The 14,136-nt window shown below is 37.6% G+C and overlaps 1 protein-coding gene across 1 annotated transcript in view; it reads right to left on the bottom strand.

Moving 5' to 3' along the window:
- Positions 1-59: 59 nt before the first annotated feature.
- SLC22A15 (solute carrier family 22 member 15) overlaps positions 60-14,136 on the bottom strand; it is a 120,705-nt gene continuing 106,628 nt past the window's right edge. Inside the window, exon 13 of the transcript XR_005020067.1 lies at positions 60-126. The gene's annotated coding sequence lies outside the window, so the exon portion shown is untranslated. The remainder of the gene's footprint in view (positions 127-14,136) is intronic.

The following is a 14,136-nucleotide window of genomic DNA, read 5'->3' as shown; positions in this document are numbered from 1 at the left end:
GATTTCCCAGTGATATTAGTCTCTGGGTGCTGAATTTCTCTGGGAATGTGTATGTGGACCACAGACTTGCCTTCTCAATTCTTCATTCAAGCTCTCATTTCCAAATTGTGAGCATCCATCTTTCATCTTTTGGGAAATTAAAAAAAAAAAAAAAGAATTGAAGAAGGAGAGTTGATGAAACTGCATTTGAGTCCAGCCAAATTTTACTCTATTTAGCTCTGTTGACTGGTGCTTTGACCGAAGGGCAATTTTCCAAGTTGTATTTCCCACTCAAATACTCAAAAGTTCCATTCAAGATGGAAATGCCCTGTAGTTGGCTTCTTCCGAACTATTTATGCTCTTATCCTGACACTAGATGCACCTTTGAGCTCAGTATCTTATATCTCCTTGTTCTAATCCTGTTGACAGTAAATATCCCTTGCCCTCCAATCCAGAAAACCCCACAGATGGATTTACCTTCTTTACAATAAACAAATAAGAAACTGCCAAACTACCAGCCTGGCACCCATGATTATGCCTACAAACAAGTGATCAGGACACAACAATCCGCATGTGGAGACACACACACACACGCAGGTATGGACACACACAGGCATGAACACAGAGGCACACACACACAGGCATGGACACGCACAGGCACACACACACACACACACACACACAGGTATGGACACACCCAGGCATGAACACAGAGGCACACACACACAGTCATGGACACGCACAGGCACACACACACACAGGCATGGACACGCACAGGCATGAACACAGAGGCACACACACACAGGCACGGACACGCACAGGCACACACACACACACACAGGTATGGACACACACAGGCATGAACACAGAGGCACACACACACAGGCACGGACACGCACAGGCACACACACACACACACAGGTATGGACACACACAGGCACAGACACAGAGGCACACACACACAGGCATGGACACGCACAGGCACACACACACACACACACACACAGGTATGGACACACACAGGCACACAGAAGCACACCCAGGAGTGGCAGGACGGGATCCTTCCGCTCGCCTGCTGACCTTTAAATCTCCCTCTTCCCACCTGAAAGCTAGCAGTAAAAATAAAGTCAGTGTAAAAATAAAGTCGAGGAAACACTCACATCTGGTTTTGCCAGCAAAACTATGTTGGAAAACAGCTCAGGCAGCAAATTCCCAGTCTGGCTGGCTGGGGCTAGTTTTATTACAGAAAAAAAAATTTCACAATGGCTTGATCTCCCTGAAACTGGTAAACATCAGAGTCTGCTATCAGATGATCTAAAGGTGTGAGAGCACTTCTGGGAGCCCGGCTCAATTCGGAGCAATGTTCCAAAGGCAAGTGTTTTCTCCAAACCCACCTCTGAGTGCATCCTCTGGGTGCTCAGCAACCATGCTGGGCGCCCGGGCTGCTCTGCGCTCTGTAACCACAGCATTTGCATATCTTCCCGAACTTGGCACCATCTGAAAGCCACATCCACATCAGAGCTCCGGCTGCTCCGTGCTCCACCCGCCTCACTAATCCCGGTGTTCCGTCCAGCTTCTACAGCTCCCCTCTGGGAACCTGCAGTCTGATATGAATATGGTAAAGCCACCCACCCCTCCTCAATACTGCCTCGACTTTTCATTTTCTTCCATTTGTAATTTTAAACCTCCTTCTTTTGATAGCAAATGTTCCCGAATATTTCAGAATCTTCTTCTTTTGCCTTCTCTTACCGCTGGTCAGTTGTTCCAAACTATCAGTTTTTCACAGACCAAGAGTCTCTTCCCTCTGTGCTTCTTGCAATTCAGAGTTCTCTTTCCACCTCATCTTCAACTTCACCAAAGTCCTCCTGTTTTTCCCAGGTGTTCTTGCTTTTGTCCTTACTTCTGCTTCACTGCAATCATTCATGCAGGAGCCCCTTTCCTCTGGTGGGGCCTTTCCTACTATTCTAAGGTTACCCCAGTCGCCCGTCATCAGATGCACAAACTTTCATCCTTTTGCGCCTGTGGTGGCCTTACCTCGATTGCTCCAGTACCGCAGCTGATCAAAATGCTGAAAGTGGCATTCTTCTCTCGTGCTAGGGTCCAGTGACACTTGCCAGATGTGAGCGGGGAGAGCAACGAACAGGGCCAACTGAGGAGCCTGGGAGAAGAAGAAGGAGCACGTGCTCAGGGTGGCTTACTAGAGTCTAATTTTACCTGGATGCTGTACCCAGGAAATGGGGTGTTGTATAAACACAAGCAGTTCCCTGCTCCATGATGTTCCTTACGGGCAAAGGTTCTGAAATACAGGGCAGTCCCACAAACACAGGTGCTCTGACAGATTGGCAAAGACAACATTTCTTTGTAGATAGAGATCTCTGGCTAATTGGATATTGGATCAGCAAATATTTATTGAGCAACAGATTGCCCAAGGCACTGTGCTGTGTCACTGAGAGGGATTAAAAATGGACTCAGATTCCCCTCTTTCCTCGGGAAATAAATATCCTCGTTTCTCATGACTCACACCAAATGCAAGTATGAACATGTAAACCAACTTTCGCTCAATTTCTGTGGTGAGGACCAAGAAGTTATTCTTTAAAGTCAGTTTAACAAGGCATTCAAACCCTAAACCATCAATATGAGAAGCCCTGGGAAGATCATGTCACCTGGTTCACCAGCAAAGGTGTTTGTTACCGATTTACCTTAGTGGCCAGGATTTTCATACCAAAAAGGGGAAGGGTTGGCTTGATTCAGATCAATCTTAAATATACAGATTTGTTAAACTTCACCAAGTTTACAAATTCTGACTTATTCTTTCAAAGATTTCTTTTAATCCCAGGGTGACTCAAATCTGACAGTTCAGAGAACAAAATAGAGATAATTGTTTAAGCTGCGGGAAGCCCCCAACAATGAACAGACCCTGTCTGTTCTGTGTCACCTGCGTAGCCCGGTACCTAACTCAGGGGTCCCCAACCCCCGGGCCGTGGACCGATACTGGTCTGCGGCCTGTTAGAAACCGGGCCACATGGCAGGAGGTGAGTGGCAGGCGAGCGAGTGAAGCTTCATCTGCTGCTTCCCAAAGCTCTCATCACCACCTGAACCATCACCCCCCCACACCCAGCCCTCAACCCCGTCCGTGGAAAAATTGTCTTCCACGAAACCAGTCCCTGGCGCCAAAAATGTTGGGAAGCACTAACCTAACACATAACTGACCCTCAATGAATAGTGGTGAATATTTCTTTGCCTTAAACATTAAAGTGACCATTCTAATAAATAAAATACTTTGAGATGCATAAAACAGCAAAGATGACCTGTTGCAAAGCAGTATATACTCAGTGATCCCAGACTGGGCTAGAGGAAAGGAAAGGAAAATATCTAGATCTGTGTCCATCTGGCTGTGTGTCCATCCATTTATATTTCTGTGCACTGGAATGTCATTCTGGATCTTCCTCACTCAAATGGCCCAATGCTGAAAGGCAACCCAGAAACTTATTTTTAACAGAGACCAGCTGTCGATGTAATAAAGCTCCTGCTATGGCTTGGATGACACTTTATTTTCAAATTAAATAGTAAGGTATTTCCATGTTCATATCTCTCTACCTGGTAAACAGAGTTATATTTTCATCTGAAACTTTTCCTTAAGTCAGGGTGCAACTCCCTTCCCTCTGCTCTGAGTCATGTGAGGCTGGCATATTTTTCAGTTGACATCACCGGGAAAACACTGGGAGTGAAGAAAGCCTTTAAGGAAGAAGACATTTGGCTTTATTAATCTGTTATACCATGAAACTAACTGGTTCACCTAAGTTTCTGTGATACCTGAGTTAGGAAGTGGCAGGAAATAGGTGATGGGAGGAATTAATTGTTCCTAGTTCTTGGGAACACAGGGGACTGCTTTTCCTCCCCCCTCTATTGCTCATGACACATGACAAATTTATCTGTTTTTAGTTAAAAGAGACCCAGCCAGAAGATAAAGACATAGAGATCTAGGGAACAAAATAGAAAGTCCAGAAATAGACTCACACAAACACAGTCATTTGATCTTTGATAAAGTGTAAACACATTTCAGTGGAGGGAAGATATTTCTTTCCACTAATGTGTATTGGAAAAATTGGTTGTCCATAGGAAAAGAAATAAACCTTGATATAAATCTCATACCTTACATAAAGATTAACTCAAAATGGATCATAGATCTTAATGAGAAACATAAGCTGAATCCTTGTGACCTGAGGTTAGGCCAAGAGTTCTTAGGAATGATAAAAAAAAATTTGATAAATTAGACTGCATCACATTTAAGAACTTTTGTTCTTCCAAAGATACTGTCATGAGAATGAAGAGACAAGATATGGACTAGGAAGATATATTTGAAAACTACATACCCAACAAAGGACTTGTATCCAGAATATGTAAAGAACTCTCAAACTTAATAATAAGAGAACAACACAACTTAAAAATGAGTAAAGGGCTTGAACAGACACTTCACCAAAGAGGATATAAGGATGGCAAATAAGCATGTGAAAAGATAGTCGGTATCATTAGACATTCAGGAAATGCAAATTAAAAACACGAAAAGATACAATTACATACTTAATTGAATGGCTAAAATGAAAAAATGGTGACAATACCTAGTGTTGACAAGTATACGGAGCAACTGAAACTCTCATACATTTCTGATGGGAATGAAAAATGGTTTGGTAATTTCTTATGAAGTTAAATATATATTTGACCCCCAGCAATTCCACTCCTAGGCATATAGCCTAGAGAAATGAAAACCTGGTTTACACAAAAACTTGTACATGAATGTTCACAGCACTGTTATTTGTGACAGTCAAAAGTTGGATGCCACCCCAAAGCTTCTCAACAGGTGAATTGATAAACTGTGGTACATCCATACCATATAATAATATACAACAATAAAAAGGAACAAATTATTGATATACACAACTTGGATGAATCTTAAATACATTGTGCTGAGTGAGAGAACCCAGTTTCAAAAAGTTACATATTGTATGATTCCATTAATTTGGCATTCTCAAAAATTCTTGAAAAAAGACCAAGTTATAGTGGTGGAGAACAGATCAGTGGTTGCCAGGGGTCTTGGGTGAGGTGAGGGTGTGACTACCCAAGGGATAGCGTGAGAGAGTTTTTTGGAATGGTCTAACTGTTCTGTGTTCTGATTTTGGTGGGGTTTTCATGAATCTGTATATATGTTAAAATTCATACAACTTTTCACCAGAAAAAAAAAGTGTTACTATAGATCATTTTTAAATAAAGAAACCCAAAGATATTGATTATAATGAAAATACAATCAAGTTACCAGGTCCTCATAGATAATACATTTTTTGTTATTTTTTGGGAAAATGTAAGTATTGTGTGATCAAATAGCATCTTTTTAAAAAAAACTTTTTAGAGCAGTTTTAGGTTCACAGAAAAATTGAGAGGAAGGTAGAGATTTCCCATATACTCCCTCCCCCAAGACATGCATAACCTCCTCCATTATCAACATCTGCCACCAGAGTGGTACATTTGTCACAGTTGATGAACCTACATTGTCACACCATTATCACCCAAAGTCCTAATTTACATTATGGTTGACTCTTGGCGTTATGCATTTATGGGTTTGGACAAATGTATCCATCATTATAATATTGTACAAAGTATTTTCACTGACCTAAAAATACTCTGTGTTCTGCCTATTCATCCCTCCTCCACCCCCACCCCCCACCAACTCCTGGCAACTATTCTTTTTTATAGTCTCCATAGTTTCACCCTTTCCAGAATGTCATATAGTTGGAATCATACAGTATGTAGCCTTTTTAGATTGGCTTCTTTCACTTAGTAATATGCGTTTAAGTTCCTCCATGTCTTTTCATGGCTTGATAGCTCATTCTTTTTAGTGCTAAATAATATTCCATTGTCTGGATGTACCACAGTTTATTTATCCGTCGCCTACTGAAAGACATCTTGGTTGCTTCCAAGTTTTGAAAATTATGCATAAAGCTCCTACAAACATCCAGTTACAGGTTTTTATGTGGATATAAGTTTTCAGCTCCTTTGGGTAAATACCAAAGAGGGTAATTGCTGGATCATATGACAAGGATATATTTGGTTTTGTAAGAATCCACCAAACTGTCTTCCAAAGTGGTTGTATCATTTTGTATTTCCACCAGCAATGATTATAATTTCCTGCTGTTCCACATCCTCTCCAGAATTTTGTACTGTCAGTGTTTCAGATTTTACCCATTCTTATAGTTGTGCAGTGGTATCTCATTGTTGTTTTAATTTGCATTTCTCTGATGACTTATAAGGTGGAGCATCTTCTCATATACTTATCTGCTATCTGTATGGCAGTGGTGAGGTGTCTTGTTAAGGTCTTTGGCACATTTTCTAACTGGATTTTTTGTTTTCTTCTTCTTAAATTTTAAGAGTTCTTTGTATATTTTGGGTAATAGTCCTTCATCAGATGTGTCTTTGGCAAATATTTTCTCCCAGTCTGTGGCTTGTCTTCTCATTCACTTGCCATTGTCTCTCATAGATCAGTAGTTTTTCTTTTAATGAAGTCCAGTTTATTCATTAGTTCTTTCACAGATGGTGCCTTTGGTATTTTATGTAAAAAGTCATCACCATACCCAAAGTCATCCAGGTTTTCTCTAAAGTTATATTCTAGGATTTTTACAGTTTTGTTTTTTATATTTAGGCCTATTATCCATTTTGAGTTAGTTTTTGTGAAGAGTGTAGGTGTCTAGATTCTTTTTTCTTTTTTTTTTTGGCATATGGATGTCCATTGTCCCAGCACTATTTGTTGAAAATATTATGTTTCATTGTATTACCTTTGTTCTTTTGTTAAAGATCAATTGACTATATTTATAGGGGTCTGTTTCTGGGTTCTCCATTCTGTTCATCCATTTGTCTATTCTTTTGTCAATACTACACTGTCTTGATTACTGTAGCTCTATAGTAAGTCTTGAAGTCAAGTATTGTCAGTCCTCTAACTTTGTTCTTCTCCTTCAATATTATGTTAGCTATTCTGTGTCTTTTGCCTTTCCATATAAACTTTAGAATCAATTTCTCAATATCCACAAAATGACTTGCTGGGATTTTTATTGGGATTGCATTTAATCAAGTTGGGAAAAACTGACATCTTGACAATATTAAGTCTTCCTATCCATGTACATAGAATATCTCTTCATTTATTTATGGATCTTGTACCTAAGTATTCCATTTTGGGGGGATGCTAATGTAAATGGCATTGTATTTTTAACTTCAAATTCCACTTGCTCATTGCTGATATATAGGAAAGCCATTGGCTTTGTATATTAACCTTATATCCTGCAACCTGTCTATAATTGCTTATTAGTTGCAGGGGTTATTTTCTGTTGATTTTTTCAGATTTTCTACATAGAGGATCATGTCACCTGAGAACAAAGAAAGTTTTATTTTTCCTTTTTAAATCTGTATACCTTTTATTTACTTTTCTTGCCTTATTGCATTAGCAAGGACTTCCAGTATGATGTTGATAAGGAGTGGTGAGAGGGGACATCCTTGCTTTGTTCTTGATCTTAGTGGGAAATCTTCTAGGTTCTCACCATTAAATATGATGTTAGCTGTAGGGTTTTTGTAGATAATCTTTACCAAGTTGAAGAAGTTACCCTCTATTCTTAGTTTACTGAGAATTTTTATCTCAAAGAAGTGTTAAATTTTGTCAGATACTTTTTTTGCTTCTATTGATATGATCATGTGATTTTTCTTTCTTAGGCTGTTGATGTGATAGATTATATTAATTAATTTTTGAATGTTGAACCGGCCTTGCGTACCTGGGATAAATCCTGCTTGGTCTTGGTGTATAATTCTTTCTATACGTCGTTACTGATATTTTGTTGAAGATTTTTGCATCTGTGTTCATAAGAGAAATGGGTCTATAGTTTTCTTTCCTTGTAATGTCTTTGTCTCATTGAGTATTAGGGTAGTGCTGGCCTCATAGAATGAGTTAGGAAATATTCCTTCTGCTTCTATCCTCTGAAAGAAATTTTAGGGAGTTGGTATAATTTCTTCCTTAAATGTTCAGTAGAATTTATCAGCGAACACATCTGGGACTGGTTCTTTCTGTTTTGCAAGGATATTAATTATTGATTCAATTTCTTTAAAAGATATAGGCCTATTCAGATTGCCTATTTCTTCTTCTATGAGTTTTGGCAAATTATGTCTTTCTAGGAATGGGTCCATTTCATCAAGGTGATTAAATCTGTGGGCATAGAGTTGTTCATAGTATTTCTTTATTATCCTTTTAATGTTCATAGGACCTGTAGTGATATCCCCTCTTTCATTTCTGATATTAGTAATTTCTGTCCTCTCTCTTTTTTTCTTAGTCTGGCTAGAGGCTTATCAATTTTATTGATCTTTTCAAAGAATCAGTTTTAGTTTTGTTGATTTTCACTATTGATTTTCTATTTTCAATTTCATTTATTTCTGCTCTAATTCTTATTCTTTTCTTCTGTGTATTTTGGATTTTTCTCCTAGTTTCCTAAGGTGGAAACTTAGATTATTGATTTTAGATCTTTCTTCCTTTTTAATATATCCATTCAATGCCATAAAATTCCCTCTAAGCACTGCTTTCACTGCATCCCACAAATTTTGATAGGTTGTGTTTTTTCATTTAGTTCAAAATATTTTAAAATTTCTCCTGAGATTTCTTCTTTGACCCATGTATTATTTAGAAGTGTGTTGTTTAATCTCCATGCATTTGGGGATTTTCCAGTTATCCTTCTGTTATTGATTGGTTTTTTAGTTTAATTCCATTATGGTTTGACATCAGACACTGTATGATTTCTGTTCTTTTAAATTTGCTTTATGGCCCAGAATGTGGTCTATCTTGGTGAATGTTCTATCTGAGTTTAAGAAGAATGTGTATTCTGCTGTTGTTGGATAAAATAGTCTGTAGATATCAATTATATTTGGTATTTTTATTAGATAAATATTTAGTTGCTTTTTAATTGAAATATAGTTGGTGTACAATATTATGTTAGTTTCAGGTTTATTATAAAATGGTTGAACTTTTGCATACATTTTGAAATGATCACTGTGATAAGTCTAGTAACCATCCATCCCCATACTAAGTTATTACAATACTATTGACCATATTCCTGATACTGTATATTACATCCCTATGACTTATTATATAACTGGAAGTTTGTAACTCTTAATCCCCTTCACCTATTTTACTCCCTCCACCCCCCTCCTTTCTGGCACTTATATCTAATATTGATGGTGTTGTTGAATTCAACTATGTCCTTACTGATTTTCTGCTTGCTGGATCTGTCCATTTCTGATAGAGGGGTATTGATATCTACAGCTACGATAATGGTGTCATCTATTTCTCCTTGCAATTCTGTTGGTTTTTGCCTCACATAGTTTGACACTCTGTTGTTAGGTGCATACATGTTAAAGACTGCTGTGTCTTCTTGGAGAATTGACTCCTTTATCATTACATAATGTCCTTCTTTATCCCTGATAACTTTCCTTGCTTTGAAGTCTGCTGTCTGAAATTAATACAATTATTCCTGCTTTCTTTTGATTAGAGATAGCATGGAGTATTTTTCTCCATATATTTACCTTTTATCTTTATATTTAAAGTGGGTTTCTTGTAGACAACATACAGTTGGGCCTTGGGTCTCGTTTTCTGATCCACTCTGACAATCTTTGTCTTTTAATTGGTGAATTTAGACCATTGACATTCAAAGTGATTATTGACATAGTTGGATTCATATCTAACATGTTTGTTACTGTTTTCTATTTGTTGCCCTTATTCTTTGTGCCTCTTTTTGTCTTCCACTCTTTTTTCTGCCTTTTGGGGTTTTAATTAAGCATTTTTTGTGATTCCATTTTCTCTCTTTTCTTAGCATATCAGTTAATTAATAAGTTAACTTATTTTAATATTTTTTAAGTGGTTGACCTAGAGTTTGCAATATACACTTATAACTAACCCAAGTCTACTTTCAAAGAACACTATACCACTTCACAGGTGGTGTGAGTACCTTATAATAATGAAATAATCCTAATTTCTTCCTCTCATCCCTTCTATTCCTTGTATCATTGTTATCATTCATTTCATTTATATATAAGCATACATAAATGTGTGTGTATATATATAAATGCATTATATATATACACACACATATATATAATATACAGAAATACACATAGTCAAATTCATTGTTGCCATTATTATTTTGAACAAATTGTTTTCTGTTAGATCAATTAAGAATAAGAAAAATAAGTTTTTATTTTCCTTCTTGTATTCCTTCTTCAATGCTCTTCTTTTCTTTATGTAGATCCGAGTTTCTGACTTATATTATTTTCCTTCTCTAAAGAACTTCTTCAACTTCTTTAACATTTCTTGCAAGGCAAGTCTAATGGCAACATATTCTCTTAATTTTTGTTTGTCCAAGAAAGTCTTTCTTTCTCCTTCATTTCTGAAGAATACTATATTGGTGGTTTTTATTCTTTCAACACTTTAAATATTTCACTCCACCCTTTTCTTGCATCATTTCTGAGAAATCAGATGGAATTTCTTTGTTCTTTTATAGGTCAGTGCTTGTCTCCTTGTCTTTGATTTTCTGTAATTTGAATATGATACACCTAGGTGTAGTTTTTATGGCATTTATTACACTTGGTATTCTCTGAGCTTCCTGGATCTGTGGTGTGGTATCTGCAATTTATTGGGGGGAAATTACCAGTCATTACTGTTTCAAATATTCTGTTTGTTTCTTTTCCTTCTGGTATTCTCATTATGTGTATTTTACACCTTTTGCAATTTTCCCACAGTCCTTAAATATTTTTTTTTATAGTCTTTGTTCTCTTTATTTTTCAGTTTTGGAGGTTTCTATTAAGATAGCCTCTAGCTCAGAGATTTTTTTTTTCCTCAGCCATGTCCAGTCTACTAATAAGCCCATCAAAGGCATTTTCATTTGTTTCAATGTTTTTTTGTTTTTTTTTTCATCTCTAGCACTTCTTTTTGGTTCTTTTTTAGAATTTCCTTCTCTCTGCTTACATTACGCATCTGTTATTATATGCTGTCTACTTTATCCGATAGAACCCTTAGCATATTAATTATAGTTTTAAATTCCCTATCTGAAAGTTCTGACATCTCTGCCATGTCTGATTCAAACTGTGTTTTTTGTCATTTCATATGCCTTGTAATTTTTTCTTGTCAAACATAATGTGCTGGGTAAAAGGAACTGATGTAAATAGGCTCTAGTAATGTGGTGGTGGGGAAATATTCTAGGGTCCTATGATCAGTCTTCTGGTGAGCCTGTGCTTTGGACCATGGACTTCACTATTGTTTCTCAGGGTTTTTTCTTCCTCCTTCCTGAAGTGGGACAGGATGGCTAGAGTGGGCTGGAGTTGGCTATTCTCCTTCTCCCTTATGGAAGGCTAGAGCTTACTAGAGTTGGATATTTCCCTTCTCTCAGGTCTGATAATACCCCAGCAGGTTAGGTTTTGGTTACCCAGTTTCTGCTGAGGACAGGCCTTGCTAAAAAGAATAGATTGCTCTGGTTCATTTTCTCTCCCCTGCAGGAAGCACGAGGGATTTTTGGTTTTGTTTTTTTTTTTGTTCTTTCTGATGTTTACTGTGAGGATCTGGTGGAGAACCTAGAGGTAAGTCTCACAAAATTCTGGAGGTCTCCCCATGACCGGGTCCCTGGAGTTTTCTGCATTGAGCTTCCAGCAATTCATCAATTACAGTGCAGGTTTCCCTACCTTGGTGCTGGTTCCCATGGTGGTTTCTACGTCCATGCCTCTGCTCTGTGACTCCTTGTATTTGCTTGTCTGTCTCTTCAATTTGGGGGAGAGTGGTCTGCCTTGTGTTATCTCCTCTCTTACTAATCCAAGAGGAGTTGTTGATTTTTCAGTCTGCTCAGTCTTTTTTGTCATTGTGAGGGTCGAGTAGCAACTTCCAAGCTCTTTACATGTGGAACCAGAGACCAGACATCCAATAGCATCTGTTTTGAACTCTCATTATTAGATTTCAAATATTTCTAGTTATTAAAATGCTAATAGTAATTTAAAATTTTAAAGTCAGACAGCTAACAAGTCAGATTTAAATAATTAAGTCTAATATTATGAGTGAAAATCAGGAGGGTAATTCTGCATAAGTAAATGTGCTATTACTGCCTTGGACAGTGGTCTTTCTGAATGATATATTTTAAACAGACATTTTGGAAATTTTTAAGAATGTGTAGAAGAAAGAGGAGAGGGAGAAAAATATGTGATGAAATTAACAGTTGTTATTTTTGGATGGTGGAATAATTATGGGCTTATTTCTTTTCGTGAATTGGTTTTTATACATTTTCTACAAAGAGCATATGCTATTTATAATCAGAAAAAAGGCGTAAATGCTACAAATGCTATTTAAAATGAAACAAAATGAATTCATTTCTTGATGCTTCTTTTTATATTTGCTTTCCAGTTTTGCCAACATTATTCTACACAATCAGAAAACAGACCCAATCTTATAAATGTTCAAAAGTAGGAAAATACTATTAGCGCAACTGTAACGTATATATTTCTATGTTGGTTTTCTTTATTAAGATGTATCATGCTGAGGCAGGAAAGATATAATCAGAAAAAGAAACAAATGTAGGTCAGAGGCAGTAAGAGAACATTCATAAATCATTTTGCGGTACATGTCTATCTTTTCAAGGTAGCTACACAATTTCAAGGGCAAGCATTTAATATTTGAAAGTACACTGGGAAATTTTAAAAGAATCTTCAGATGATACAACCAAAGTCATTGCCCTCCTGCTTTGTCCAAGTCCTGTGCTGGGTGCCCAAAATGCAAAGATCCTATTGATTCCATAGGTTCCTCCCTCAGGTAAAATTAGAGAGTTGAGGCTATAGTATAAAGAGTGGTTATCATCAGTCCTATACTGAAGAGTCAAGCCCCAGCTGTCCCAGACAGGAATTGCTGTAGGGAAGCATGGGAGGGAAGGCTGAGTGTACACCGAGGAGGTGAGTGATAAGAGAGGTAGGTGGGAGGCGGCATCCTAAGCCAGGGATAACAGCTGGGCACAGGTATAGAGACGTAGCCAGGGACTGTGGTCAGAGCAGAACACCTGAAGGATGCCAGATTAGTCTGAAGAGATTACACAAGGTGCTGAATTCAAGGCTAAGGTATTTTAATTTTTCCTTGTAGGCAATGGAGAGCCTTTGAAGGATTTTGACACTGATAGGACAGAAATTGTTCTATAAAGTGATTTATTTTACAGCTAGTTGTCTATGGGATTATCCATCTCTATTAGCTTGTCAGCCTTGCAGGCATAGATTGTGTCTGATTCACTGTTGTTGTGGGACTCAGGGCTGATACTAGCTGCTTTAACACCATTGTGCAAATCAGGAAGGGTGGCCCCTCTGGGTAGACTCAGTCCTACAAGGCCAATGCTTGGTGAGCTGACCATACCTGTGTGAAAAAGATCTTCCAGGAAGAAGCAGCCCTCACAAAGGTTTATGCCTTGACGAGGAAATAGGAGAGAATTATATACACTTTCTCTGTATCTCCCTAACAATATAGTGTGGAAATTCCCACCCCCTTACCCTGCCATGTTTACTGCTGTAGACAGAATTCACTCTTTAAGCAGTTATATAATAGTCTATAGTATAAGCATGTTACAATTTACTCCACTTCTGATGGGCATTCCCTTTGTTTCCAGGCTTCTGCCTGGAAACAAACAATGCTGCAATTCATCTATATTTTTTGAGAGTTTAGAATGGCTTAAATAATGTAAGGAATGTCTTTTCTTCAAAACTTAGATACAACTCAGCTGCCAAAGCATTTTGGCTAGGTCCTTTTAAAAATAAAAAAATCTATTTTTGAACATCTCTCAATACTAATGATATGTTTAATTTTTCTACCTCTTCTAGGGTCAATGTTGGCAGTTTATAGTTGACTCAAAAATCATCCATTTCCTCTAAATTTTCAAGTTTATTGTCACAAACTTTTACATAATAATATTCCTTTATGATTATTTTCATTTCTTCATACTAAACCCTCGATATTTCTCCCAAATCTTCTCTTTGTCCAGTTTTATGGAGATCAGAAAAAGGAACCATCATCATCCCAAATTTAAAGTCATCTTTGTCTCTTTCCTATCCTTCACCTCCCACATT

This window comes from Balaenoptera musculus, chromosome 1, assembly GCF_009873245.2.
Source record: "Balaenoptera musculus isolate JJ_BM4_2016_0621 chromosome 1, mBalMus1.pri.v3, whole genome shotgun sequence".
NCBI lineage: Eukaryota > Metazoa > Chordata > Mammalia > Artiodactyla > Balaenopteridae > Balaenoptera > Balaenoptera musculus.
This window is presented reverse-complemented; position numbering and strand designations above follow the sequence as displayed.